Genomic DNA, 27,260 nt, shown 5'->3' with positions numbered 1-27,260 from the left:
ACCCACCTTTCATCCGGACTCTCTCATTGACTTTTTGACAACAACTGACTGACTTCACAAACTCTGATACCTTCAGCCCTTTCTAACTCAATCTCTTGCTACCCTCTACCCCAGCACTATCCTCTGCGCCGCTGTTTTCTGTAACCTACTGATCGTCCCTCCCCCCTCCTGCCGCCCAGTACCCTCGCTTCCTTACCTACCCTGCAGCGCTGTATAGCCCTTGTGGCTTAGCACTTCTTTTTGATTATAATAATAATAATGATGAACTGTTTGCAAGGGTGTTAAAGGAATGTAAAGAGGAACTTAGCATACCTTTGGCTAATCTTTTTAACATATCACTACAAACTGGCATAGTGCCTGATAAGTGGAAAATGGCAAATGTAATGCCTATTTACAAGGCAGGTGACAGGCCCTTGGCTTCGAACTATAGACCAATAAGCCTTACCTCCATAGTGGGAAAATTTATGGAATCGATAATTGCCGAAGCAGTTCGTAGCCATCTTGACAGGCACAGATTGATTAATGAATCTCAACACAGTTTTACAAAGGGGCGTTCCTGTCTTAGGAATTTACTAACTTCTTTCACTAAGGTGTTTGAGGAGGTAGATCATGGTAATGAATATGATATTGTGTATATGGACTTCAGTAAGGCTTTCGATAGAGTTCCACACCAGAGGCTATTGAGGAAACTTAAGGCACGTGGAATAGGAGGAGAAATTTTTTCCTGGGTAGAGGCATGTCTGACAAATAGACAGAGTTTGCATAAATGGGGAGAAATCAGAATGGGGGCACATCACAAGCGGTGTTCCTCAGGGGTCAGTGTTGGGCCCGTTGTTGTTCACAATTTACATAAACGACATAGATGAGGGAATAAATAGCGACATAAGCAAATTTGCTGATGACACCAAAATAGGCCGTCCAGTTCATTCTAATGAGGACACTAGAGCACTCCAGGATGATTTGAATCGACTGATGCAATGGTCAGAGAAGTGGCAGATGCAGTTTAATATTGACAAATGCAAAGTTCTAAATGTTGGACAGGTAAATAATCATCCCACATATAAACTAAATAATGTAGATCTTAATACTACTGATTGCGAAAAGGATTTAGGAATTCTGGTTAGCAGTAATCTAAAACCAAGACAACAGTGCATTAGTGTTCGCATTAGAGCTAACAGAATTCTTGGCTTCATATCTAGAAGTATAAATAATAGAAGTCCTCAGGTTGTTCTTCAACTCTATATATCCTTGGTTAGGCCTCATTTAGACTATGCTGCTCAGTTCTGGTCACCGTATTACAGAATGGATATAAATGCTCTGGAAAACGTACAGAGGAGGATGACAAAGATGATCCCATGTATCAGAAATCTTCCCTATGAGGATAGACTGAGGGCCCTGAATCTGCACTCTCTCGAAAGGCGTAGAATTAGGGGGGATATGATTGAGGTGTATAAATGGAAAACAGGAATAAATAAAGGGGATGTAAATAGCGTGCTGAAAATTTCCAGCCAAGACAGGACTCGCAGCAATGGTTTCAAGTTGGAAAAATTCAGATTCAGAAAGGATATAGGAAAGCACTGGTTTGGTAATAGAGTTGTGGATGAGTGGAACAAACTCCCGAGTACAGTTATTCAGGCTAAAACGTTGTGTACTTTTAAAAATAGGTTAGATAAATACATGAGTGGGTGTGAGTTGGACCTGACTAGCTTGTGCTGCTGGGTCTGGTGCAGTGCTCCGTCCTTGAGTGGAGAGGATCAGACTGGATGGGTCATTGGGCTAATCCGGGGGGAGTCATTGGTCTAATCCGTGGGAGGGGACATGGACCTGCTCCACATGGGTCAGTAGGCCTGTTGTAGTGTTCATTCTTTCTTATGTTCTTATATGTTCTTTATATCTTTCTCCTTCTCGGGCATTTTCTATCCCAGATTTTGCCTTTCTTGTTTCATCCTTACCACCACCACCACTTCTGTTACTTGGCGATTTTAATGCCCACCATTTCCTCTGGGGGGGTCTCATTGTGACTCGTGTGGCATCCAGTTGGAGGCTTTTCTCGCCTCACCCCTTCCATGTTTTAAATACGTGTACTCCCACCCATTTTGATCCTCATACTCATACTCTCTCTTGCATCGATCTATTGGTCTGCTCTTCCTCCACTACACTAGACTTTGCCTGGTCTGTTCTACCAGACTTGCATGACAGCGATCATTTTCCAGTCATTCTTACTTTTCATTCATATTCACCACCTTTCCATAGCCCTCGCTGGCAATTTGATCGGGCAAATTGGGACCTTTACTCGCAACTCACTGCTTTTAGTGAGGTTCCTTCTTCATCCTCCATTGATGAGCTCCTACGCCTCTTCTCGACATCAGTTTTAACCGCAGCTTCTCATTCTGTACTCCAAACCTCAGGCAGGCATTCTCAGAAGTGCATGCCTTGGTGGTCTCCTGCTTGTGCTCGTGCAGTACGTTTGAAACACGCTGCATGGGGCAGGTACCGGTAGAATAGAACCGATGAGAGACTTCTTGATTTTAAGCAGAAGCGTACAGTCGCTCGCCGTGTCATCCGTGACGCTAAACGCACTTGCTGGCGAGATTGTTTCAACCATCACCTCTGCTTCCTCTGTGAGTGCAGTCTGGAAAGCAGTGAGGAAATTGAGTGGTAAATACTCTCCTGACCCGGCTCCTGTTCTACGGGTCGCCGGTGTTGATATAGCAAACCCTCTTGACGTTGCCATTGAAACTGGCACTCATCTCGTCCGTATTTCCCGGGGGTTCCATCTATGCCCCTCGTTTCTTTCCTCAAAGTCCGCCAGAGAGTTGGTACCCTTGGACTTTTCTTCTCTCAGAGAAGAACAGTATAATGTGCCTTTTACACTTTGGGAACTGGAGGCAACACTCTCAGCTTGCTGACTACAGTCAGCCCCTGTAGTCCTCTTACACCTCTTCAATCTTATTTGGTCACAAGGAGTTCTTCCCCAGCTGTGGAAATCTGTCATTGTTCACCCTTTCCGCAAACCGAGTACTACGGGACATGATGCCTCCCACTATCGTCCCATTGCTCTTATTAGTGCAGTTTGCAAAGTGATGGAACATCTGGTAAATCGACATTTAATGTGATATTTAGAGAGACACAACAGTATCTCCACTAGTCAATATGGCACTCAACTACCATAAAGCCCTTACTACGCTTGGATACGTATGTTCATAATGCCTTTGCGAATAACCACTCGGTTATTGCCATATTTTTTGACCTTGAGAAGGCATATGACAACTTGGAGGTATAATATTTTGGCCCAAGCCCACTTCTTAGGCCTCCAAGGCAATCTGCCATCCTTCCTTAAGAACTTTTTAACTGACAGACATTTCCATGTTCGAGTCAATAATGTGCTCTCCCCGGACTTTGTCCGAGCTGAAGGTGTCCCTCAGGAATGTGTTCTGAGCACAACACTTTTTCTCTTTGCTATAAATAATTTGGCCTCTTCTTGCAGCCAATATTTGGTCATCACTCTATGTAGATGACTTCACTATTGCTTGTGCAGGCACTGACTGTCACCTCATTACAGTTTCTCTCCAGCATGCGGTTGACCGTGTTTCCAATTGGGCCACCATGCATGGGTTTAAATTTTCCAGTACCAAAACTCGCCAAATTACTTTCACTAGACACTCTGTCATCTCCGATCATCCTTTGTACCTCTATGGCTCCCGTATCCCAGAATGTGATACAGTCAGGTTTCTAGGCCTTCTCTTTGACCGTAGGTTATCCTGGAAACCCCACATTACCTCTCTGAAGGCAACTTGTCACAGCCGGCTGAACCTTCTTAAAACCCTTGCTCATCTTTCATGGGGAGCTGATCATCGAACTCTGCTTCGCCTACATTCTGCCCTCATTTTATTGAAACTCGATTATGGTGACCAGATCTATTCAGCGGCCTCTCCTGCTATTCTCTCTAGCCTTAACCCCATCCATCACCAAGGATTACGTTTATGCCTTGGTGCTTTTCACTCTTCCCCTGTTGAGAGCCTCTATGCAGAATCGAATGTTCCATCCTTGTCTGATCGCCGTGATGCCCATTGCCTTCGCTACTATGTACGCTCTCACGATCTCCGCAATCCTTCCATTTATAGAATGGTCACTGATATTAGTAGACATTTTTTATTTATTCGCCGCCCCTGTTTGCTCCATCCCTTCTCTCTTCACCTACATTCGCTCTTGTATTCTCTTCATTTACCGCCTTTATATGTTCATGTAGCATCTCACTTTTCCCTACCATCCTGGGAAGTTCCAGTTCGGGTCTGCTCTTTCTCACTCCCTTGCTCGAAAGCCCAACTGCCTACGGTAGCTTCCCACTCTCTTTTTCTTGACCACTTCCACTCTCATTCTCATGCCATCGCAGTGTACACAGATGGCTCTAAGTCTTCTGACGGCGTCGGATTCACAGCAATGTTTCCGGACAGCGTCATGCGAGGGCATTTACTATTTTTGGCTAGCATTTTTACTGCTGAATTGTATGCCATTCTTGCAGCACTTATTCGTATCGCATCTATGCCTGTGTTATCATTTGTGGTTGTCTCAGACTCCCTTAGTGCTCTACAGGCTATACAGAAATTTGATACACCTCACCCCCTAGTTCTCCGTATCCAACTTTGGCTACGCCGTATCTCTACCAAGCATAAAGATATTGTTTTTTGTTGGGTCCCTGGTCATGTTGACGTACAGGGCAATGAACAGGCAGACACTGTTGCGCGGTCAGCAGTAAATGACCTACCAATTTCATATAGAGGTGTTCCATTTCTGGACTATTTTGCTGTAATAGCTACCCACCTTCACACCCGTTGGCGACAACGTTGGTCAACTCTACTTGGTAACAAACTTCATTCTATTAAACCGAGCATAGGTTACTGGCCGTCGTCTTGTCATCATTGCCGAGGTTGGGAGACTACTCTCTCCTGCCTTCATGTTGATCACACTCGTCTTACTCATGGGTATCTCATGGAGAGGCACCCTGTTCCTCTCTGTGAGAAGTGTCAAGTTCCAGTATCGATTAGCCACATTCTGTTAGACTGCCCTCTCTATCAACGAGCACTCAGAATTTACCTCCAACGTCGTCTCCGCTCTACCACTCTCTCTTTATCTTCCCTTCTTGCTGATGGACCCTCCTTTAATCCTGACTCTCTCATTGACTTCTTGGCAACGGCTGATTTACTCCACAAACTCTGATGATGATACCTTACGCACTCCCCTCAGCCCTTTCTACCTCAATCTCTTGCTGCCCTCTACCCTTTCACCATCCAGTGCCCCACTGTTCTCCATAACCTATTACTCATCCATCTCCTTTTTACCACCTGATACCCTCGCTTCCTGCCCTGCAGCACTGTATAGCCCTTGTGGTTTAGCGCTTCTTTTTGATTATAATAATAATGAAGATAAAGGCAGCAGTGGTGACAGCCAGAGCCTTAGCAGTCTTGTGAATATGTAAATTTTTCAGAATTTGGAGCATCTGTAAGTCCAAAAAATTTATTTCATGATCTTTGGAATTCTCATATTAAATTCTCATTTAAAATTTTCCTCCTCTTAACTGCTGGACCTGCATTGATGCATGTCCCTTGACGCTTTACTTCAAAGTGCAGTCATAGCTGACTAGGATGATCAAATTTATTCTCAAAATAGGGTTAGAGTACCAGTAATTATGAACAAACACCTCTTCAAGGGGGGCTCCTTGGCATGGTGAAGAGGCTCTTAGTCTGAGGAATTAGACCTGTTGGTCTCCTTCCTCAGACCGAACCTAATTACCCCCCAATCCCCCCTCCCTTATCCCATCCTCCCTTTTTCTTTTCCTCCTCCTCCTCCCCACCCCTCCCTATTACCCTTCCTTTTTTTTTTTTTCCACAGGCATGCTAGTTCCTGGGTAGGGGAAAGGGTACTGGGGTCTATCCCATTCCATTGAGGTTCTTGGCGGTGGTGTAGTTTGCCGTGGAATCTGGATTGCCTGGGGATGTCCCAATCTCTCTCCGGTCTCCCGGGGAGTGGCTTTGGGTATCTTTCAGGCGACGGGTGTATCTCTGGAGGCTGCCTTTCAGATTCCGGGGGTGGTGACCAAAGGAGGTATGCTTTGTGGCGGATATCTGGCCGCCCTCTCTTTTGTTCACCGAGGTAGCTCGGCAGATGTGAAGTTGCTATCCCGGATTGCTGGTTTACTGGCATGATGGGTAGGGTATGGCACGGGTTCCATGCTGCATCTGCACTACTTGCGGTGCTGAGGTCCTCTTGGGCGCGGAGGGAGATTTCTGGCCCTTTCATTCCCCCCAGGAACTATCCCTCCCCAGTCCCCCCTTTTTTTATTCTTTTTTTTTTTTAAAAACAAAAAGGAAGAAGTAACCTAACCATGGAAGCCCTAGTCCATGAACCTGCTACCCCCGGACCCCTTCTTGATACCGCACCCTGTTCTGACCCCGCCTCGTCTTTGGACCACTCATCGGCCACTCCTAATGCCTCTGTACCTCTTGCCGGAGCTGATTCCTCACCCGCTTCAGGTACTGAGGTCTCAACTGACTCCTTCGATTTATCTGACCTCCGCTCTCCTTTGACTATGCTTCCGGCCTCTCCCTCTACGGTGCGGCAGAAATTTGGTATGGCAATGGGAAATCCTCTTTCACCTGTTCTTAGTAATCTATACATGGAATTATTTGAAACAAGATTGCTTAACACAATCCTCCCTAATAGAGCAAAATGGTTCAGATATGTTGATATTTTATGTCTTATGCCCAAGAATGTAGATATACACCATTTCCTTGGCAAATTAAATATCTTAGCCCATTCTATAAACTTTACTGTTTAGTTTGAGGAAAATAACTCATTGCCTTTTCTAGATGTTTTAATTATTAAGAGTAATAATGAATTAAAATTTAAAATTTACAGAAAACCTACAAATAACTGTTCCTTTGTACACTATTATTCTTCCCATCAAGATAGAGTTAAACTGTCTGTTTTCTCATCAATGTTTTTTTTTGAGAGCTTTACGTATTTGTAGTCCAGAGTTCATAGATGAAGAAATATCCAAAATTTATGAAATAGCCCCTCTTCAAGGGGGGCTCCTTGGCGTGGTGAAGAGGCTGTTGGTCTGAGGAATTAGACCTGTCGGTCTCCTTCCTCAGACCGAACCTAATTACCCCCCAATCCCCTGTTCCCTATCCCATCCTCCCCTTTTTCCTTTCCTCCTCCTCCTCCCCACCCCTCCCTTTTGCCCTTCCTTTTTGGCCTTTGGGATTTTTTTTTTCTCTTTCCCACAGGCACGCTAGTTCCTAGGTAGGGGAAAGGGTACCGGGGTCCACCCCATTCCGTTGAGGTTCTTGGCGGTGGCGTAGTTTGCCATGGAATCTGGATTGCCTGGGGATGTCCCGATCCCTCTCCGGTATCCCGGAGGGTGGCTTTGGGTGTGTCTCGGGCGATGGGTGTATCTATGGAAGCCACCTTTCGGATTCCGGGGGTGGTGGCCGAAGGAGGTATGCTTTGTGGCGGATTTCCGGCCGCCCTCTTTTGTCCACCGAGGTAGCTCGGCAGATGTGAGGTTGCTATCCCGGATTGTCTGTTTACTGGCATGATGGGTAGGGTATGGCACGGATTCCATGCTGCATCTGCGCTACTTGCGGTGCTGAGGTCCTCTTGGGCGTGGAGGGAGATTTCTGGCCCTTTCATTCCTCCTAGGAACGATCCCTCCCCGGTCCCCCCTTTTTTTATTCTTTTTTTATTTTTATTTTCTTCTTTCTTTTTTTTTCTTAAAAACAAAAAGAAAGAAGTAACCTAACCATGGCAGCCCTAGTCCATGAACCTGCTACCCCCGGGCCCCTTCTTGATACCGCACCCCATTCTGACCCCGCCTCGTCTTTGGACCACTCTTCGGACACTCCTCATGCCTCTGTACCTCTTGCCGATGCTGTTTCCTCACCCGCTTCAGGTACTGAGGCCTCGACTGACTCCTTCGATTTATCTGACCTTCGCTCTCCTCTGACTATGCTTCCGGCCTCTCCCTCTACGGTGCGGCAATTTTCGAATCGCCGGCCCGTTCCACGTCGGACCACCTCTGGTCCCACACCTAAACGCCAACAACAATTACCTGCTGATGATACTTCTCCACCTTCTCGTTCTTCTCAGAAAAGATCGACACGTCCTTCACTACCTTTCTACGCTCAGTTTCAGACTGCACATAATGGACTGAATTCTTCACTTTACGACCGACTTCCTCTACTGCCTATCTTTCTGACCACAGTATTGGCAAGGCACTCCTACGCCATGTTGGTGAAGATATTTCTTTTCATGCTCTTAAGAGCGGTACGCGCATCATCAGAATGCTACCCAGGCTCATGAGCTTTCTCGTCTTTCCCATATCGATACTGTTCCTGTCACTATTGAAAAACATCATTCCCTCAATTCTTGTAGTGGTACCGTCATTCTGCCCCATACCATAGTTCAACAAAATTTCCAGACATGTGGCACTGACATTCTTGAACAGCTGGAACTCGAAGATCTCCCAATCCTCAAGGTTGACACTTATGTTCTTCCTGCCCGCGGGAGGAGAAGATACCCTAGCAATGTGGCTCGTTTAACTTTTGACAACCGTGAACTCCCATCCTCAGTTTATGTAGCAGGACATCAGTTACAAGTTCGAAAGGTGATCCCTACACCGCAACAGTGTAGAAATATATATATATATATATATATATATATATATATATATATATATTTTTTTTTTTTTTTCAACAAGTCGGCCGTCCGAATGCGACCAATTATGTAAGTGTATTTATGTAAGTGCGTTTGTACGTGTATGTTTGGGGGTCTGAAATGGACTAATCTACTTCACAATATTCCTTATGGGAACAAATTCGGTCAGTACTGGCACCTGAACATACTTCTGGAGTGAAAAAATATCGTTAACCAGGGGTCCACTGTATATATATATCTTTTTCCTAGCTTTCAAGAGGGTGCTTTCATAATAGGGAGGGTGTCTTGATCTGAGAATTTGGAGCTATCATATTTTTTATAATATGCAATACCAACAAGTTACTGAACAGGACTCGTTTGCAATATTTGAGTATCTTCATTATGGAAATGTTTTGCTTGCACTTCAGGCTGCTTCAGGGACTGACAACCTCCCACCAAGTGATGGACTGATAACATCAATGCTACTTCGACTGCTTCCTGTCTTTGACGGAAGAAGCCTGTTGTGCAAGTGAAAAGTTTTGGTAGTAAAGAAACCCAAGTGCTTCAAATGTTTTCTTCATCAATTTGGAGCTACCGTCCCCTCCCCTCCCCTTCGTTGCCGTACCCCTGAATGCTTCCCATTCCCCAGGTGTAGCATGCCTCATCAATATAGTGATTAGATTCGTTGATACAAGTAGTGAAGAAATATGATCCTTTGTAATATATCAGATGCAGACAAAAATGGCTTTATCTTAAAAAAAAAAATCATTACTAATATATTACATAAAAAATAACAGCTAGCCTAACAGCAGCAGAATACCAGAATTTTGTCAATATAGTCATGGACTTGCAGCTGCAAGATTGCTGATTTAGTTGAGTAGTCCTTACACACACACATTTTTTTTACAATATGGTGAAATTCTCATTTCTTGGCATTGTTAAATTTTGTGCTGTTCTTAGTTTTTAACCTCGATAATGTAATTCTTCATTAGGAAATGTTCATCTTGTGAAATTGATGTCTAGCAATGTCACCCCTAGGCACAAAAATTAATTTCAGTAATAAATGACTATTCAATTTATTTCTAAGTCTTGTAAAATATTTTTTTTTTTTTTTTTTTTTTTCATTAGGAGATTTTCTCGCCTCTCACCCCCTCCATGTTTTAAATACGGGTACTCCCACCCATTTTGATCCTCGTACTCATACTCTCTCTTGCATCGATCTATCAGTCTGCTCTTCCTCCACTGCACTAGACTTCACCTGGTCTGTTCTACCAGATCATTCTTACTTCTCCTTCCTATTCACCACCTTTCCGTAGCCCTCGCTGGCAATTTGATCGGGCAAATTGGGATCTTTACTCACACCTCACTGCTTTTAGTGAGGTTCCTTCTTCATCCTCCATTGATGAGCTCCTACACATCTTCTCGACATCAGTTTATACCGCAGCTTCTCATTCTATACCCCAAACCTCAGGCAGGCATTCTCAGAAGTGCGTGCCTTGGTGGTCTCCTGCTTATGCTCGTGCAGTACGTTTGAAATGTGCTGCATGGGGCAGGTACCGGTACAATAGAACCGCTGAGAGACTTGTTGATTTTAAGCAGAAGCGTGCGATCGCTCGCCGTGTCATCCGTGAAGCTAAACACACTTGTTGGCGAGACTATGTTTCCACCATCACCTCTGCTTCTTCTATGAGTGCAGTCTGGAAAAAAGTGAGGAAATTGAGTGGTAAATACTCTACTGACCCGGCTCCTGTTCTACGGGTCACTGGTGTTGATGTAGCAAACCCTCTCGACGTTGCCATTGAACTTGGCACACATCTAGTCCGTATTTCCCGAGGGCTCCATCTATGCCCCTCGTTTCTTTCCTCAAAGTCTGCCAGAGAGTTAGTACCCTTGGACTTTTCTTCTCTCAGAGAAGAACAGTATAATGTGCCTTTTACACTTCAAGAACTGGAGGCAACGCTCTCAGCTTGCCGATCATCAGCAGCTGGGCCTGACGACATTCATATTTGTATGTTACAACATTTACATCGGTCAGCCCTTGTAGTCCTCTTACACCTCTTCAATCTTATTTGGGCACAAGGAGTTCTTCCCCAGCTGTGGAAATCTGCCATTGTTCTCCCTTTCCGCAAACCGGGTACTACAGGACATGATGCCTCCCACTATCGCCCCATCGCTCTTACTAGTGCAGTTTGCAAAGTGATGGAACGCCTCGTAAATCGACGTTTAATGTGGTATTTAGAGACTCACAACAGTCTCTCTGCTAGTCAATATGGCTTTCATAAGGGTCGTTCTACCATAGACCCCTTACTACACTTGGATACGTATGTTCGTAATGTCTTTGCGAATAATCACTCGGTTATTGCCATATTTTTTGACCTTGAGAAGGCATATGACACAACTTGGAGGTATAATATTTTGGCCCAGGCCCATTCCTTAGGCCTCCAAGGCAATCTACCATCCTTCCTTAAGGACTTTTAAACTGACAGACATTTCCGTGTTCGAGTCAATAATGTTCTTTCCCCGGACTTCGTCCAAGCTGAAGGTGTCCCTCAGGGACTTGGCAGACGATGCACCATCCCCCCAATGAAAAGCAGGGGTGTCACTAGCACGTTAAGAGACCATACAATAAGTGTCAGGGGCCCGAGACTGTTCAACTGCCTCCCAGCACACATAAGGGGGATTACCAACAGACCCCTGGCAGTCTTCAAGCTGGCACTGGACAAGCACCTAAAGTCAGTTCCTGATCAGCCGGGCTGTGGCTCGTACGTTGGTTTGCGTGCAGCCAGCAGCAACAGCCTGGTTGATCAGGCGCTGATCCACCAGGAGGCCTGGTCACAGACCGGGCCGCGGGGCCGTTGACCCCCGAAACTCTCTCCAGGTAAACTCTCTCTCCAGGGATGTGTTCTAAGCACAACACTTTTTCTCCTTGCTATAAATGATTTGGCCTCTGTTCTTCCACCCAATATTTGGTCATCACTCTATGTTGATGACTTCGCTATTGCTTGTGCAGGCGCTGACTGTCACCTTATTGCAGTTTCTCTCCAGCATGCAGTCGACCGTGTTTCCACTTGGGCCACCACGCATGGGTTTAAATTTTCAAGTACCAAAACTCGCCAAATTACTTTCACTAGACGCTCTGTTATCTCCGATCATCCTTTGTATCTCTATGGCTCCCGTATCCCCGAACGTGATACAGTCAGGTTTCTAGGCCTTCTCTTTGACCGTCGGTTATCCTGGAAACCTCACATTACCTCTCTGAAGGCAACTTGTCACAGCCGGCTAAACCTTCTTAAAACCCTTGCTCATCTTTCCTGGGGAGCTGATCGTCGAACTCTGCTTCGCCTACATTCAGCCCTCGTTTTATCGAAACTCGATTATGGTGACCAGATTTATTCCGCGGCCTCTCCTGCTACTCTCTCTAGCCTTAACTCTATCCATCACCAAGGCTTACGTTTGTGCCTTGGTGCTTTTCGCTCTTCCCCTGTTGAGAGCCTCTATACAGAAGCAAATGTTCCATCCTTGTCTGATCGCCGTGATGCCCATTGCCTTCGCTACTATGTACGCTCTCACGATCTACACAATCCTTCCATTTATAGAATGGTCACCGATATTAGTAGACATTCTTTATTCGTTCGCCGCCCCTGTTTGCTCCGTCCCTTTTCTCTTCGCCTACATTCACTCTTGTCTTACCTTCAGTTACCACCTTTATATGTTCATGTAGCATCTCACTTTTCCCTACCCCCCTGGGAAGTTCCAGCTGTTCGGATCTGTTCTTTCTCACTCCCTTGCTCGAAAGCTCAACTGCCTACGGTGGCTTCCCTCTCTCTTTTTCTTGATCACTTCCACTCCCATTCTCATGCCACCGCTGTGTACACAGATGGCTCTAAGTCTTCAGACGGCGTCGGATTCGCAGCAGTGTTTCCGGACAGCGTCGTGCGGGGGCATTTACTATCTTCAGCTAGCATTTTTACTGCTGAACTGTATGCCATTCTTGCAGCACTTATTCGTATCGCATCTATGCCTGTGTCATCATTTGTAGTAGTCTCAGACTCCCTTAGTGCTCTACAGGCTATACGAAAATTTGATACATCTCATCCCCTAGTTCTCCGTATCCAACTTTGGCTACGCCGTATCTCTACCAAACATAAAGATATTGTTTTTTGTTGGGTCCCTGGTCATGTCGACGTACAGGGCAATGAACAGGCAGACACTGCTGCGCGGTCAGCAGTACATGACCTACCAATTTCCTATCGAGGTGTTCCATTTCTGGACTATTTTGCTGCAATAGCTACCCACCTTCGCACCCGTTGGCAACAACGTTGGTCAACTCTGCTCAGTAACAAACTTCATTCTATTAAACCGAGCATAGGTTACTGGCCGTCTTCTTGTCATCAGTGCCGAGGTTGGGAGACCACTCTCTCCCACCTTCGCATTGGCCACACTCGTCTTACTCATGGGTATCTCATGGAGAGGCACCCTGTTCCTCTCTGTGAGCAGTGTCAAGTTCCAGTATCGATTAGCCACATTCTGTTAGACTGCCCTCTCTATCAACGAGCACGCAGAATTTACCTCCGTCGTCGTCTTCGTTCTACTACTCTCTCTTTACCTTCCCTTCTTGCTGATGGACCCTCCTTTAATCCTGACTCTCTCATTGACTTCTTGACAACGACTGATTTACTCCACAAACTCTGATGATACTTTTCGCACTCCCCTCAGCCCTTTCTAGTTCAGTCTCTTGCTGCCCTTTACCCTTTCACCATCCACTGCCCCGCTGTTATCCGTAACCTATTACTCATCCATCTCCCTTTTGCCACCTGATGCCCTCGCTTCCTTCCTGCCCTGCAGCGCTGTATAGTCCTTGTGGCTTAGCGCTTCTTTTTGATTATAATAATAATAATAATAATTCATTAGGAGAAGATAGTAGATCAGTGTTCTCAAATTCAAAAACAACTTTCATTTTTATATTTTATTACAAAAGATTTTGTTCCTGAAAAACAAACTAAACTTAACAAAGTAACATTTGAAACTTTATAATAAATAGTCACACGTGTCTTACTAATCCTATAACACTTCCTAATGTTACCTACAAGTCTGTTTTGTGATAGAATGAACCTAAGCAGACAAAGATTGAGTTACATAAGTGAGATATCTGAAACTAGGTTACACTGTTGAAGTGAACTCTTTCATTGATAATGTCACGAGGCAAACTGTGCATAAAGACTTTCAATAACTCAAGTGATATAAACAGTCATTGCAGAGGGAGTGACAGTAGCATACCAACATTAAGAAATTAGGTAAAGGATTGGCAGTGGATGCAGTGTTCACTTTCTTGGAGGTCATGTTGGGTCAAGATGTGAATTTGTTCTTTGGGCACTCACTTTATAATACTGTACCTGTAAAATAAATCAGTATGTATTGATTGTTTCTGATATAAAAACACATACTAGGTGCATCACAAATGTATAAATATCAATGTGTGGTGTGAATATTATGAAGAAAATATTTTTTTTTAACACATTGGCCATTTCCCACAAAGGCAGGGTGACCTGAAAAGGAAGAAGCACCATCATTTACTCCATCATTGACTTGCCAGAGGCACGGCTACACTACAGTTAAAAAACAAACATGAACACCCCTCCTTCAGAGAACAGGCACTGTATTTCCCATCTCCAGGACTCAAATTTGGCTTGCCGGTGTCCCTGAATTCCTTCATAAATTGTTACCCTGCACACACCAACATCATGTCAAGCCATAAAAACCATCTACTTACTCTTATCCTCTTCAAGGGGGGCTCCTTGGCGTGGTGAAGAGGCTCTTGGTCTGAGGAATTAGACCTATCGGTCTTCTTCCTCAGACCGAACCTAATTACCCCCCAATCTCCCCTCCCCTATCCCATCCTCCCCATCCTCCCCTTTTTCCTTTCCTCCTCCTCCTCCTCCCCACTCCTCCCTTTTGCCCTTCCTCTTTTTGTCCTTTGGGATTTCTCCCACAGGCGCGCTAGTTCCTAGGTAGGAGAAAGGATACTGGGGTCCATCCCATTCCGTTGAGGTTCTTAGCGGTGGCGTAGTTTGCCGTGGAATCTGGATCGCCTGGGGATGTCCCGATCCCTCTCCGGTATCCCGGAGTAGCTTTGGGTGTCTTTCGGGCGACGAGTGTATCTCTGGAAGCCACCTTTCGGATTCCGGGGGTGGTGGCCGAAGGAGGTATGCTTTGTGGCGGATATCCGGCCGCCCTCTCTTTTGTCCACCGAGGTAGCTCGGCAGATGTGAGGTTGCTATCCCGGATTGTTAGTTTACTAGCATGATGGGTAGGGTATGGCACGGGTTCCATGCTGTATCTGCGCTACTTGCGGTGCTGAGGTCCTCTTGGGCGCGGAGGGAGATTTCTGGCCCTTTTATTCCTCCTAGGACCTATCCCTCCCCGGTACCCCCTTTTTTTTTTTCTTTTTTTATTTTTATTTTCTTTTCTTTCTTTTTCTTTCTTAAAAACAAAAAGAAAGAAGTAACCTAACCATGGCAGCCCTAGTCCATGAACCTGGTACCCCCGGGCCCCTTCTTGATACCGCACCCCGTTCTGACCCCGCCTCGTCTTTGGACCACTCTTCAGACATTCCTCATGCCTCTGTACCTATTGCCGGTGCTGTTTCCTCACCCGCTTCAGGTACTGAGGCCTCGACTGACTCCTTCGATTTATCGGACCTTCGCTCTCCTCTGACTATGCTTCCGGCCTCTCCCTCTACGGTGCGGCAATTTTCAAATCGCCGACCCATTCCACGTCGGACCAACTCTGGTCCCACACCTAAACGCCAACGACAATTACCTGCTGATGATACTTCTCCACCTTCTCGTTCTTCTCAGAAACGATCGACACGTCCTTCACTACCTTTCCACGCTCAGTTTCAGACTGAACAGTGGACTAAATTCTTCACTTTACGACCAACTTCCTCTACTGCCTATCTTTCTGACCATAGTATTGGCAAGGCACTCCTACGCCATGTTGGTAAAGATATTTCTTTTCATGCTCTTAAGAGCGGTACGCGCATCATTACCGTACAGAATGCTACCCAGGCTCATGAGCTCTCTCGTCTTTCCCATATCGATACTGTTCCTGTCACTCTTGAAAAACATCATTCCCTCAATTCTTGTAGTGGTACCGTCATTCTGCCCCATACCATAGTTCAACAAAATTTCCAGACATGTGGCACTGACATTCTAGAACAGCTGGAACTCCAAGATCTCCCAATCCTCAAGGTAGACACTTACGTTCTTCCTGCCCGTGGGCGGAGACGATACCCTAGCAATGTGGCTCGTTTAACTTTTGACAGCCGAGAACTCCCATCCTCAGTTTATATAGCAGGACATCGGTTACAAGTTCGAAAGGTGATCCCTACACCACAACAGTGTAGAAATTGCTGGCGATTTGGCCATCCAGCGAAATATTGCAGATCTATCGCCAAATGCCCAGTCTGTGGTGCCGATGACCATTCTAATACGTCTTGCAATCAATCTCCCTCTTGCCTTAACTGTCATGAGGCTCACCCTTCGTACTCTCGCCGTTGTCAGGTCTATTTAAACGAGCGGGAAATCCGTTACCTCAAAGAGACAGAAGGTCTCCCTTATGCCATGGCAGTTTCTCATCTCCGCCTCCAAGGGAGACTCCCACGTGTTTCTTATTCCCGTGTTTCAAAACGTCCCCCCACTTCTAGTATCCCATCTTCTACACCCACCTCTGTGGTTACCTCTCCCATAATCACTCCTGTATCTAATCCTTTTGCTGTCCTCGGCTCAGACGTCCCTACTTCAACGCCTCAGTCTAATCTCGCTTCTTCGAGTTCTCTCTCACAAGCCTCAGTATCGACGAGACCTTGTACGACACCTCCTCCCAATCGTCCCTCTACTTCTCAAAAGTCAAAAAAAGGTCCGGTAACACCTCCTACCCATCTTCCACCTCCTCATTTTACCCTCCCTGTCTCTGTCCCTAGTTCTTCCCCTCTCACTGGCTCAGTTACAAGTGCAGAGGTTCACCCTCCTCCTCGTAATGTACCTTCCTCCCCTGTTCCCTCCCAAGTTTCTTCCTCTTCTGCCACCTCCCAGGTTCCTGCCTCTTCTGTCCCCTTCCACGCTTCTCCAGTTCCCTCTACCCTTTCGCCCCCACCTACCTTGGTACAGTCCATTACAGTTCCAATCTTTACTCATCCTCCCCCTTCCATTTCCAATATTGTCTCCCATACGATGTCTCTGAATTCCGAAACACTTGAAGCAATCTCTGAATATATTGCAGAGACCAAACCATCAATGGACACTGATCCACCCTCCGCTCCTTCTCTCTCCTCTGCTCTATCTGCGCAACTCCTTTCTTCACAGCACACTGTTCCTTCGCTGCTTGAACGTTTTCCACTGCCTCTGCATGTGGACTTTTCTAACCCCTCTAGTCCGTAGGAACCCTTACCTGGGGATTTCAGGTATCTTTATCATTGCCAATCATGGCCTATTTACAGTGGAATATACGCGGCCTCAGGGGTAATCGGGGTGAGCTTCAGATGTTACTCTCCCAGTTTTCCCCTGTTGGTGTTTTCTTACAGGAACCAAAATTACACTCTGCTGTTATCTCTCCCATCTCAGGCTATAATTTATTGTATTCTTCAGATCCTTTTCCTGATGGGACCTTTAATGAAAGTGCCCTTCTACACACTGATATTCCGTACCATCAGCTATTTGTTCATACCTCGCTGCATTACACAGCAGCCCGTATCTACTTGCATAGGTGGTATACGCTCTGTTCTTTATATCTCTCTCCTCGGGCATTATCCATTCCGGATATTGCCTTTCTTGTTTCGTCATTACCGCCACCGATTCTGTTACTTGGCGATTTTAATGCCCACCACTTCCTCTGGGGGGGTCTCACTGTGATTCCCGTGGCATTCAGTTAGAGGCTTTTCTTGCCACCCACCCCCTCCATGTTTTAAATACAGGTACTCACACCCATTTTGATCCTCGGACTCTCACTCTCTTGCATCGATTTCTCAGTCTGCTCTTCCTCCGCCGCATAAGACTTCACTTGGTCTGTTCTCCCGGACTTACATGACAGCGATCATTTCCCAATCATTCTTACTTCCCCTTCCTATTCACCACCTCTTCGCATCCCACGCTGGCAATTTGATCAGGCAAATTGGAACCATTACTCACACCTAACTGTTTTTAGAGAGGTTCCTTCTTCATCCTCCATCGATGAGCTTTTACACCTCTTCTCGTCCTCCGTTTTAACCGCAGCTTCTAATTGTATACCCCAAACTTTGGGCAGGCATTCTCAGAAATGCGTGCCTTGGTGGTCTCCTGCCTGTGCTCGTGCAGTATGTTTGATCAAACGCGCTGCATGGGGCAGGTACCGGTACAATAGAACCACGGAGAGACTTCTTGATTTTAAGCAGAAGCATGCGATCACTCGCCATGTCATCCGTGACGCTAAACGCACTTGCTGGCGAGATTGTCTCCACCATCACCTCTGCTTCCTCTATGAGTGCAGTCTGGAAAAAAGTACGAAAACTGAGTGGTAAATATTCTCCTGACCCAGCTCCTGTTCTGCGGGTTGCCGGTGTTGATATAGCAAACCCACTAGATGTTGATCATCTGGTCCATATTTCTCAGGGACTCCATCTATGCCCCTCGTTTCTTTCCTCAAAGTCTGCCAGAGAGTTAGCACCCTTGGACTTTTCTTCTCTCAGAGAAGAACAGTATAATGTGCCTTTTACACTTCAAGAACTCGAGGCAACATGATCAGCTTGCCGATCATCGGCAGCCGGGCCCGACGACATTCATATTCGTATGCTACAACATTTACATCAGTCAGCCCTTGCAGTCCTATTACGCCTTTACAATCTTATTTGGTCACAAGGAGTTCTTCAACAGCTGTGGAAATCTGCCATTGTTTTCCCTTTCCGCAAACCAGGCACTACGGGACATGAAGCCTCCCACTATCGTCCCATTGCTCTTACCAGTGCAGTTTGCAAAGTGATGGAGCGCCTGGTAAATAGACATTTAGTGTGGTATTTAGAGACACACAACAGTCTCTCCATTCCTCAATATGGCTTTCGTAAGGGACATTCTACCATAGACCCCTTACTACGCTTGGATACGTATGTTCGTAATGCCTTTACGAATAACCACTCTGTTATTGCCATATTTTTTGACCTTGAGAAGGCATATGACACAACTTGGAGGTATAATATTTTAGCCCAAGCCCACTCCTTAGGCCTTCGAGGTAATCTACCATCCTTCCTTAAGAACTTTTTAACTGACAGGAATTTTTGTGTTCGGGTTAATAATGTGCTCTCCCCGGACTTTATCCAAGCTGAAGGTGTCCCCCAGGGATGTGTTCTGAGCACAACACTTTTTCTCCTTGCTATTAATGATTTGGCCTCTAGTCTTCCATCAAATATTTGGTCATCACTCTATGTTGATGACTTTGCTATTGCCTGTGCAGGCGCTGACTCTCACCTCATTACAGTTTCTCTCCAGCATGCGGTCGACCGTGTTTCCAATTGGGCCACCACAAATGGGTTTAAATTTTCCAGCACTAAAACCCACCAAATTACTTTCACTAGACGCTCTGTCATCTCCGATCATCCTTTGTACCTCTATGGCTCCCGTATCCCTGAACGTGATACAGTCAAGTTTCTGGGCCTCCTCTTTGACCGTAGGTTATCCTGGAAACCTCACATTACCTCTCTGAAGGCAACTTGTCACAGCCGGCTGAACCTTCTTAAAACCCTTGCTCGTCTTCCTTGGGGAGCTGATTGTCGAACCCTCCCTCACCTACATTCCACCCTCATTTTATCGAAACTTGATTATGGTGACCAGATCTATTCAGCGGCATCTCCTGTTACGTTTATGCCTTGGTGCTTTTCGCTCTTCCCCTTTTGAGAGCCTCTATGCAGAAGTGAATGTTCCATCCTTATCTGATCGCCGTGATGCCCATTGCCTTCGCTACTATGTACGCTCTCATGATCTCCGTAATCCTTCCATTTATAGAATGGTCACTGATATTAGTAGACATTATTTGTTCACCGCCCCTGTTTACTCCGTCCCTTCTCTCTTTGCCTTCATTCGCTCTTGTCTTCTCTTCAATTACCATCTTTCTATGTTCATGTAGCATCTCAATTTTCCTTACCCCCCTGGGAAGTTCCAGCTGTTCGAGTCTGTTCTTTCTCCCTTGCTCGAAAGCCCAACTGTCTACAGTTGCTTCCCACTCTCTTTTTCTTGACCACTTCCACTCTCATTCTCATGCCATTGCTGTATACACAGATGGCTCTAAGTCTTCTGATGGCATAGGATTCGCAGCAGTGTTTCCGGACAGCATCGTACGAGGGCATTTACTATCTTCAGCTAGTATTTTTACTGCTGAATTGTATGCCATCCTTGCAGCACTTATCCATATTGCATCTATGCCTGTGTCATCATTTGCGGTTGTCTCAGGCTCCCTTAGTGCTTTACAGGCTATTCAGAAATTTGATACACCTCACCCCTTAGTCCTCCATATCCAACTTTGGCTACGCCGCATCTTTACCAAGCATAAAGATATTGTTTTTTGTTGGGTCCCTGGTCATGTTGACGTACAGGGCAATGAACAGGCAGACACTGCTGCGCGGTCAGCAGTACATGACCTACCAGTTTCATATAGAGGTATTCCATTTACGTACTATTTTGCTGCCATATCTTCCCACCTTCACACCCATTGGCAACAACGTTGGTCTTCTATGCTCGGTAACAAACTTCAATCTATTAAACCGAGTATAGGTTTCTGGCCGTCTTCTTGTCACCAGTGTCGAGGTTTGGAGACTACTCTCTCCCGTCTTCGCATTGGCCATACTCGTCTTACTCATGGATATCTCACGGAGAGGCGCCCTGCTCCTCTCTGTGAGAATTGCCAAGCTCCATTATCAGTCAGCCACATTCTGTTGGACTGCCCACTTTATCAACAAGCACGCAGAATTTACCTCCGTCGTCGTCTACGCTCTGTTGCTCTCTCTTTACCTTCCCTTCTCGCTGATGGACCCACCTTTCATCCGGACGCTCTCATTGACTTTTTGACAACTGACTTCACAAATTCTGATACCTTCAGCCCTTTCTACTTCAATCTCTTGCTACCCTCTACCCCTGTACTATCCCCTGCCCCGCTGTTTTCTGTAACCTACTGATCATCCCTCCTCCCTTCTGCCACTCAATACCCTCGCTTCCTTCCCTACCCTGCAGCGCTGTATAGCCCTTGTGGCTTAGCGCTTCTTTTTGATTATAATAAAGGGAGCATGGAAGCTAAACTGTATGCAGAGGTCCTGTCAAACCCACATGGGGGCAAAACAAAGACAGGGAGCACACTAGGACAGAATGAGAGGTTGGAAGACATTGAAGGAACTAGGACATGTGCAGGGACCTTACCAGACACTTGTGGGGGCCAGGAACAGGTGAGCAGGAAGGACAAACCAATGAGCATAGGGGCCACAGCTAGGGAAGGGACTGAAGGAACACTCCACGGGAAGGAACTGAAGCACCTCAGAGGATGCAATGGGAGTCACAGTGGGAGGTGGAAAGGGAGAGATCAGTTTTTGTCTTATGGGCTAGACGAAGCTAAAGGGGAAACTTAGGATGAAAGAAAGCAGGAGGAGAAAAAAGCGATTGAAGGTATCATGAAGGTGATAGGCGAAGGAGACATGACCCAGGTGGCAAATTTTCGGAGAATCGGGTGATTCACAAAGAAAAGGAATTGGCCTCTCAAAGTAATTTTCAAGGCAGAATCAACCTGAACCATGATCCTGCAGGAGAAAGCAAGGCTGAGAGGCAAGCAGGAGTTCATGAGTGTGTACCTTGATCGAGACAGAACACAGGAGGAAAGGATGATACTGAAAGAGAGAGTGCAAAAATGAAAGGAGGAATGGGAGGAAATGAAAAAGGAGAGCAGAATAACCCAGGAACAGGTGGAAGGACAAGCACACCCCCAGAAACACCTGCAGAAGGACTCCAGCCACGACACCCCCAAGGCAACTGAACAATCCAAACCATCACAAACTGATCCCTCTGTTCCCCCCCCCCTGCACCACAAACCCTACCCTTACAGCAACCCCCTATGGGAGCTCTTCCTCCACCTCCACTCCTCTTCAAGGGGGGCTCCTTGGCGTGGTGAAGAGGCTCTTGGTCTGAGGAATTAGCCCTGTCGGTCTTCTTCCTCAGACCGAACCTAATTACCCCCCATTCTCCCCTCCCCTATCCCATCCTCCCCATCCTCCCCTTTTTCCATTCCTCCTCCTCCTCCTCACCCCTCCCTTTTTCCCTTCCTCTTTTTAGCCTTCGTGATTTCTCCCACAGGCGCGCTAGTTCCTAGGTAGGGGAAAGGACACCGGGGTCGATCCCATTCCGTTGAGGTTTCTTGGCGGTGGCGTAGTTTGCCGTGGAATCTGGATTGCCTAGGGATGTCCCGATCCCTCTCCGGTATCCCGGAGTAGCTTTGGGTGTCTTTTGGGCGACGGGTGTATCTCTGGAAGCCACCTTTCGGATTCCGGGGGTGGTGGCTGAAGGAGGTATGCTTTGTGGCGGATATCCGGCCGCCCTCTCTTTTGTCCACCGAGGTAGCTCGGCAGATGTGAGGTTGCTATCCCGGATTGCTGGTTTACTGGCATGAAGGGTAGGGTATGGCACGGGTTCCATGCTGCATCTGCGCTACTAGCGGTGTCGAGTCCTCTTGGGCGCGGAGGGAGATTTCCGGCCCTTTCATTCCTCCTGGGAACTATTCCTCCCCGCTCCCCCCTTTTTTATTCTTTTTTTTGTTTTTATTTTCTTTTCTTCTTTCTTTTTTTTTCTTAAAAACAAAAAGCAAAGGAGTAACCTAACCATGGCAGCCCTAGTCCATGAAACCACTACCCCCGGGCCCCTTCTTGATACCGCACCCCATTCTGACCCTGCCTTGTGTTTAGATCACTCTTCGGACACTCCTGATGCCCCTGTACCTCTTGCTGGTGCTGTTTCCTCACCCGCTTCAGGTACCGGGGCTTCGACTGACTCCTTCGATTTGTCTGAACTCCGCTCTCCTTTGACTATGCTTCCGGCTTCTCCCTCTACGGTACGGCAATTTTCGAATCGCCCACCCATTTCATGCCGGACCAACTCCGGTCCTACTCCTAAACGCCAACGTCAATCTCCTGATGATGCTCCGTCGTTACCTTCCCATTCTACTCGGAAACGACCGACACGTCAAGCACTCCCTCTCCACGCTCAGTTTCGGACCACACAATGGACTAAATTCTTTACTTTAAGACCAACTTCTTCTTCTGCCTACCTTTCTGACCATAGTATTGCCAAAGCGCTCCTGCGTCATGTTGGCAGAGATATTTCATTTCACGCTCTCAAGAGCGGTACGCGCATCGTCACTGTCCAGAATGCTACCCAAGCTCATGATCTTTCTCTCCTTTCGAATATCGATACTACTCCTATCACTATTGAAAAACATCTTTCTCTCAATTCTTGTAGTGGTACTGTCATTCTGCCCCATACCATAGTCCAACAGAATTTCCAGTCATGTGGCAATGACATTTTTGAACAGCTGGAACTCCAGGATCTCCCAATCCTCAAAGTAGACACTTATGTCCTTCCTGCCCGGGGGCGGAGACGTTACCCTTGCAATGTGGCTCGTTTAACTTTTGACAGCCGAGAACTCCCGTCCTCTGTATATGTCGCGGGACATCGGTTACAAGTTCGAAAGGTGATACCTACACCGCAACAATGTAGAAATTGCTGGCGTTTTGGTCACCCAGCGAAATATTGCAGATCTATGGCCGAATGCCCAGTCTGTGGTGCCGACAACCATTCTAATACATCTTGCAGTCAACCTCCATCTTGCCTTAATTGTAATGAAGCTCACCCTTCGTACTCCCGCCGTTGCCAGGTCTACTTAAATGAACGTGAAATCCGTTGCCTCAAAGAGGCAGAAGGTCTCCCTTATGCTATGGCAGTTACTCATCTCCGCCTCCAAGGGAGACTACCCCGTGTTTCTTATTCTCGTGTTTCCAAACATCCCCCCACTTCTGGGGTCCCATCTTCTGCAGCCTCCTCTGTTGTTACCCCTCCCATAGCCATTACGGCATCTAATCCTTTTGCTGTCCTTGGCTCTGACGTCCCGACTACAACTCAGTCTGTTCTTACATCTTCGCGTCCTTCCTCACAAGCCCCAGTATCGACAAGACCTCGTACGACACCTAATACCAATCGCCCCTCTACTCAGAAGTCCAAAAAATCCACATTGCTCAAATCTTGTTTGCCCCTTCCTTCCCTTCTTCCACCTCCACACGTTACCTTTCCAGTCTCTGTACCTAGTTCTTCCCCTCTCTCTGGCTCTATTACAAGTGTGGAGATTCACCCTCCTCCTCGTACTATGCCTTCCACCCCCGTCCCCTCCCAAGTTTCTCCCTCTTCTGTCACCTCCCAGGTTTCTACCTCTTCTGTCCCCCCCCACACTTCATCTCCAGTCCCTTACACTTTTCCCTCCCCCTCTACTTTGGTACAGTCCATTACTGTCCCAATCTTTACTCACCCTCCTCCTCCTATCTCCAATATGGTTTCCCATACATCTTTGAATTCAGAAACACTTGAAGCCATTTCAGAATATATTGCAGAGACTAAACCTTCAATGGACACTGATTCACTTCCTGTTCCTTCTCTTCCCTCTCCTCCATCTTCACAACCCCATTCTTCGCAACGCTCCGTTCCTTCGCTACTTGAACATCTTCCAATGCCACCACACGTTGACTTTTCTAACCCCTCTAGTCCGTAGGTGCCTTTACCTACAGATTCCTGATATTTTCTTCATCGCCAATCATGGCCTATTTACAGTGGAATATCCGCGGCCTCAGGGGTAATCGGGGTGAGCTTCAGATGTTGCTTTCCAGGTTTTCCCCTGTTGGTGCTTGCTTACAAGAACCAAAATTACACTCGGCTGTTTTCCAACCTATCTCAGGCTATAATTTATTGTATTCTTCGGATCCTTTCTCAGATGGGACCTTTAATGAAAGTGCCCTTCTTCTACGCAATGATATTCCGTACTGTCAACTATTTGTCCATACCTCGCTGCATTACACTGCAGCCCGTATCCACTTGAATAAGTGGTTTACAATATGTTCTTTATATCTCTCTCCTTCTCGAGCATTTTCTATCCCAGACTTTGCCTTTCTTGTTTCATCCTTACCACCACCACTTCTGTTACTTGGTGATTTTAATGCCCACCATTTCCTCTGGGGGGGGGTCTCATTGTGACTCACGTGGCATTCAGTTGGAGGCTTTTCTTGCCTCTCACCCCCTCCATGTTTTAAATACGGGTACTCCCACCCATTTTGATCCTCGTACTCATACTCTCTCTTGCATCGATCTATCAGTCTGCTCTTCCTCCACTGCACTAGACTTCACCTGGTCTGTTCTACCAGACTTACATGACAGCGATCATTTTCCGATCATTCTTACTTCTCCTTCCTATTCACCTCCTTCCCGTAACCCTCGCTGGCAATTTGATCGGGCAAATTGGGATCTTTACTCACACCTCACTGCTTTTAGTGAGGTTCCTTCTTCATCCTCCATTGATGAGCTCCTACACATCTTCTCGACATCAGTTTATACCGCAGCTTCTCATTCTATACCCCAAACCTCAGGCAGGCATTCTCAGAAGTGCGTGCCTTGGTGGTCTCCTGCTTGTGCTCGTGCAGTACGTTTGAAACGTGCTGCATGGGGCAGGTACCGGTACAATAGAACCGCTGAGAGACTTGTTGATTTTAAGCAGAAGCGTGCGATCGCTCGCCGTGTCATCCGTGAAGCTAAACGCACTTGTTGGCGAGACTATGTTTCCACCATCACCTCTGCTTCTTCTATGAGTGCAGTCTGGAAAAAAGTGAGGAAATTGAGTGGTAAATACTCTCCTGACCCGGCTCCTGTTCTACGGGTCACTGGTGTTGATATAGCAAACCCTCTCGACGTTGCCATTGAACTTGGCTCACATCTGGTCCGTATTTCCCGAGGGCTCCATCTATGCCCCTCGTTTCTTTCCTCAAAGTCTGCCAGAGAGTTAGTACCCTTGGACTTTTCTTCTCTCGGAGAAGAACAGTATAATGTGCCTTTTACACTTCAAGAACTGGAGGCAACGCTCTCAGCTTGCCGATCATCGGCAGCTGGGCCTGATGACATTCATATTCGTATGTTACAACATTTACATCGGTCAGCCCTTGTAGTCCTCTTACACCTCTTCAATCTTATTTGGGCACAAGGAGTTCTTCCCCAGCTGTGGAAATCTGCCATTGTTCTCCCTTTCCGCAAACCGGGTACTACAGGACATGATGCCTCCCACTATCGCCCCATCGCTCTTACAAGTGCAGTTTGCAAAGTGATGGAACGTCTCGTAAATCGACGTTTAATGTGGTATTTAGAGACACACAACAGTCTCTCCGCTAGTCAATATGGCTTTCGTAAGGGTCGTTCTACCATAGACCCCTTACTTCGCTTGGATACGTATGTTCGTAATGCCTTTGCGAATAATCACTCAGTTATTGCCATATTTTTTGACCTTGAGAAGGCATATGACACAACTTGGAGGTATAATATTTTGGCCCAGGCCCATTCCTTAGGCCTCCGAGGCAATCTACCATCCTTCCTTAAGAACTTTTTAACTGACAGACATTTCCGTGTTCGAGTCAATAATGTTCTTTCCCCGGACTTCGTCCAAGCTGAAGGTGTCCCTCAGGGATGTGTTCTAAGCACAACACTTTTTCTCCTTGCTATAAATGATTTGGCCTCTGTTCTTCCACCCAATGTTTGGTCATCACTCTATGTTGATGACTTCGCTATTGCTTGTGCAGGCGCTGACTGTCATCTTATTGCAGCTTCTCTCCAGCATGCGGTCGACCGTGTTTCCACTTGGGCCACCACGCATGGGTTTAAATTTTCAAGTACCAAAACTCACCAAATTACTTTCACTAGACGCTCTGTTATCTCCGATCATCCTTTGTACCTCTATGGCTCCCGTATCCCCGAACGTGATACAGTCAGGTTTCTAGGCCTTCTCTTTGACCGTCGGTTATCCTGGAAACCTCACATAACCTCTCTGAAGGCAATTTGTCACAGCCGGCTAAACCTTCTTAAAACCCTTGCTCATCTTTCCTGGGGAGCTGATCGTCGAACTCTGCTTCGCCTACATTCAGCCCTCGTTTTATCGAAACTCGATTATGGTGACCAGATTTATTCCGCGGCCTCTCCTGCTACTCTCTCTAGCCTTAACTCTATCCATCACCAAGGTTTACGTTTGTGCCTTGGTGCTTTTCGCTCTTCCCCTGTTGAGAGCCTCTATGCAGAAGCGAATGTTCCATCCTTGTCTGATCGCCGTGATGCCCATTGCCTTCGCTACTATGTACGCTCTCACGATCTACACAATCCTTCCATTTATAGAATCGTCACCGATATTAGTAGACATTCTTTATTCGTTCGCCGCCCCTGTTTGCTCCGTCCCTTTTCTCTTCGCCTACATTCACTCTTGTCTTCCCTTCAGTT

General features: G+C 46.5%; 1 long non-coding RNA gene across 1 annotated transcript in view; it reads right to left on the bottom strand.

The window, feature by feature from the left end:
* Positions 1 to 13,645: 13,645 nt before the first annotated feature.
* The window catches only part of LOC128687628 (uncharacterized), a 31,205-nt gene continuing 17,590 nt past the window's right edge, over positions 13,646 to 27,260 (bottom strand). Inside the window, exon 2 of the long non-coding RNA XR_008406867.1 lies at positions 13,646 to 14,087. This is a non-coding gene — a long non-coding RNA (uncharacterized lncRNA). The remainder of the gene's footprint in view (positions 14,088 to 27,260) is intronic.

This window comes from Cherax quadricarinatus, chromosome 11 (genome assembly GCF_038502225.1).
Source record: "Cherax quadricarinatus isolate ZL_2023a chromosome 11, ASM3850222v1, whole genome shotgun sequence".
NCBI classification, from domain to species: domain Eukaryota; kingdom Metazoa; phylum Arthropoda; class Malacostraca; order Decapoda; family Parastacidae; genus Cherax; species Cherax quadricarinatus.
This window is presented reverse-complemented; position numbering and strand designations above follow the sequence as displayed.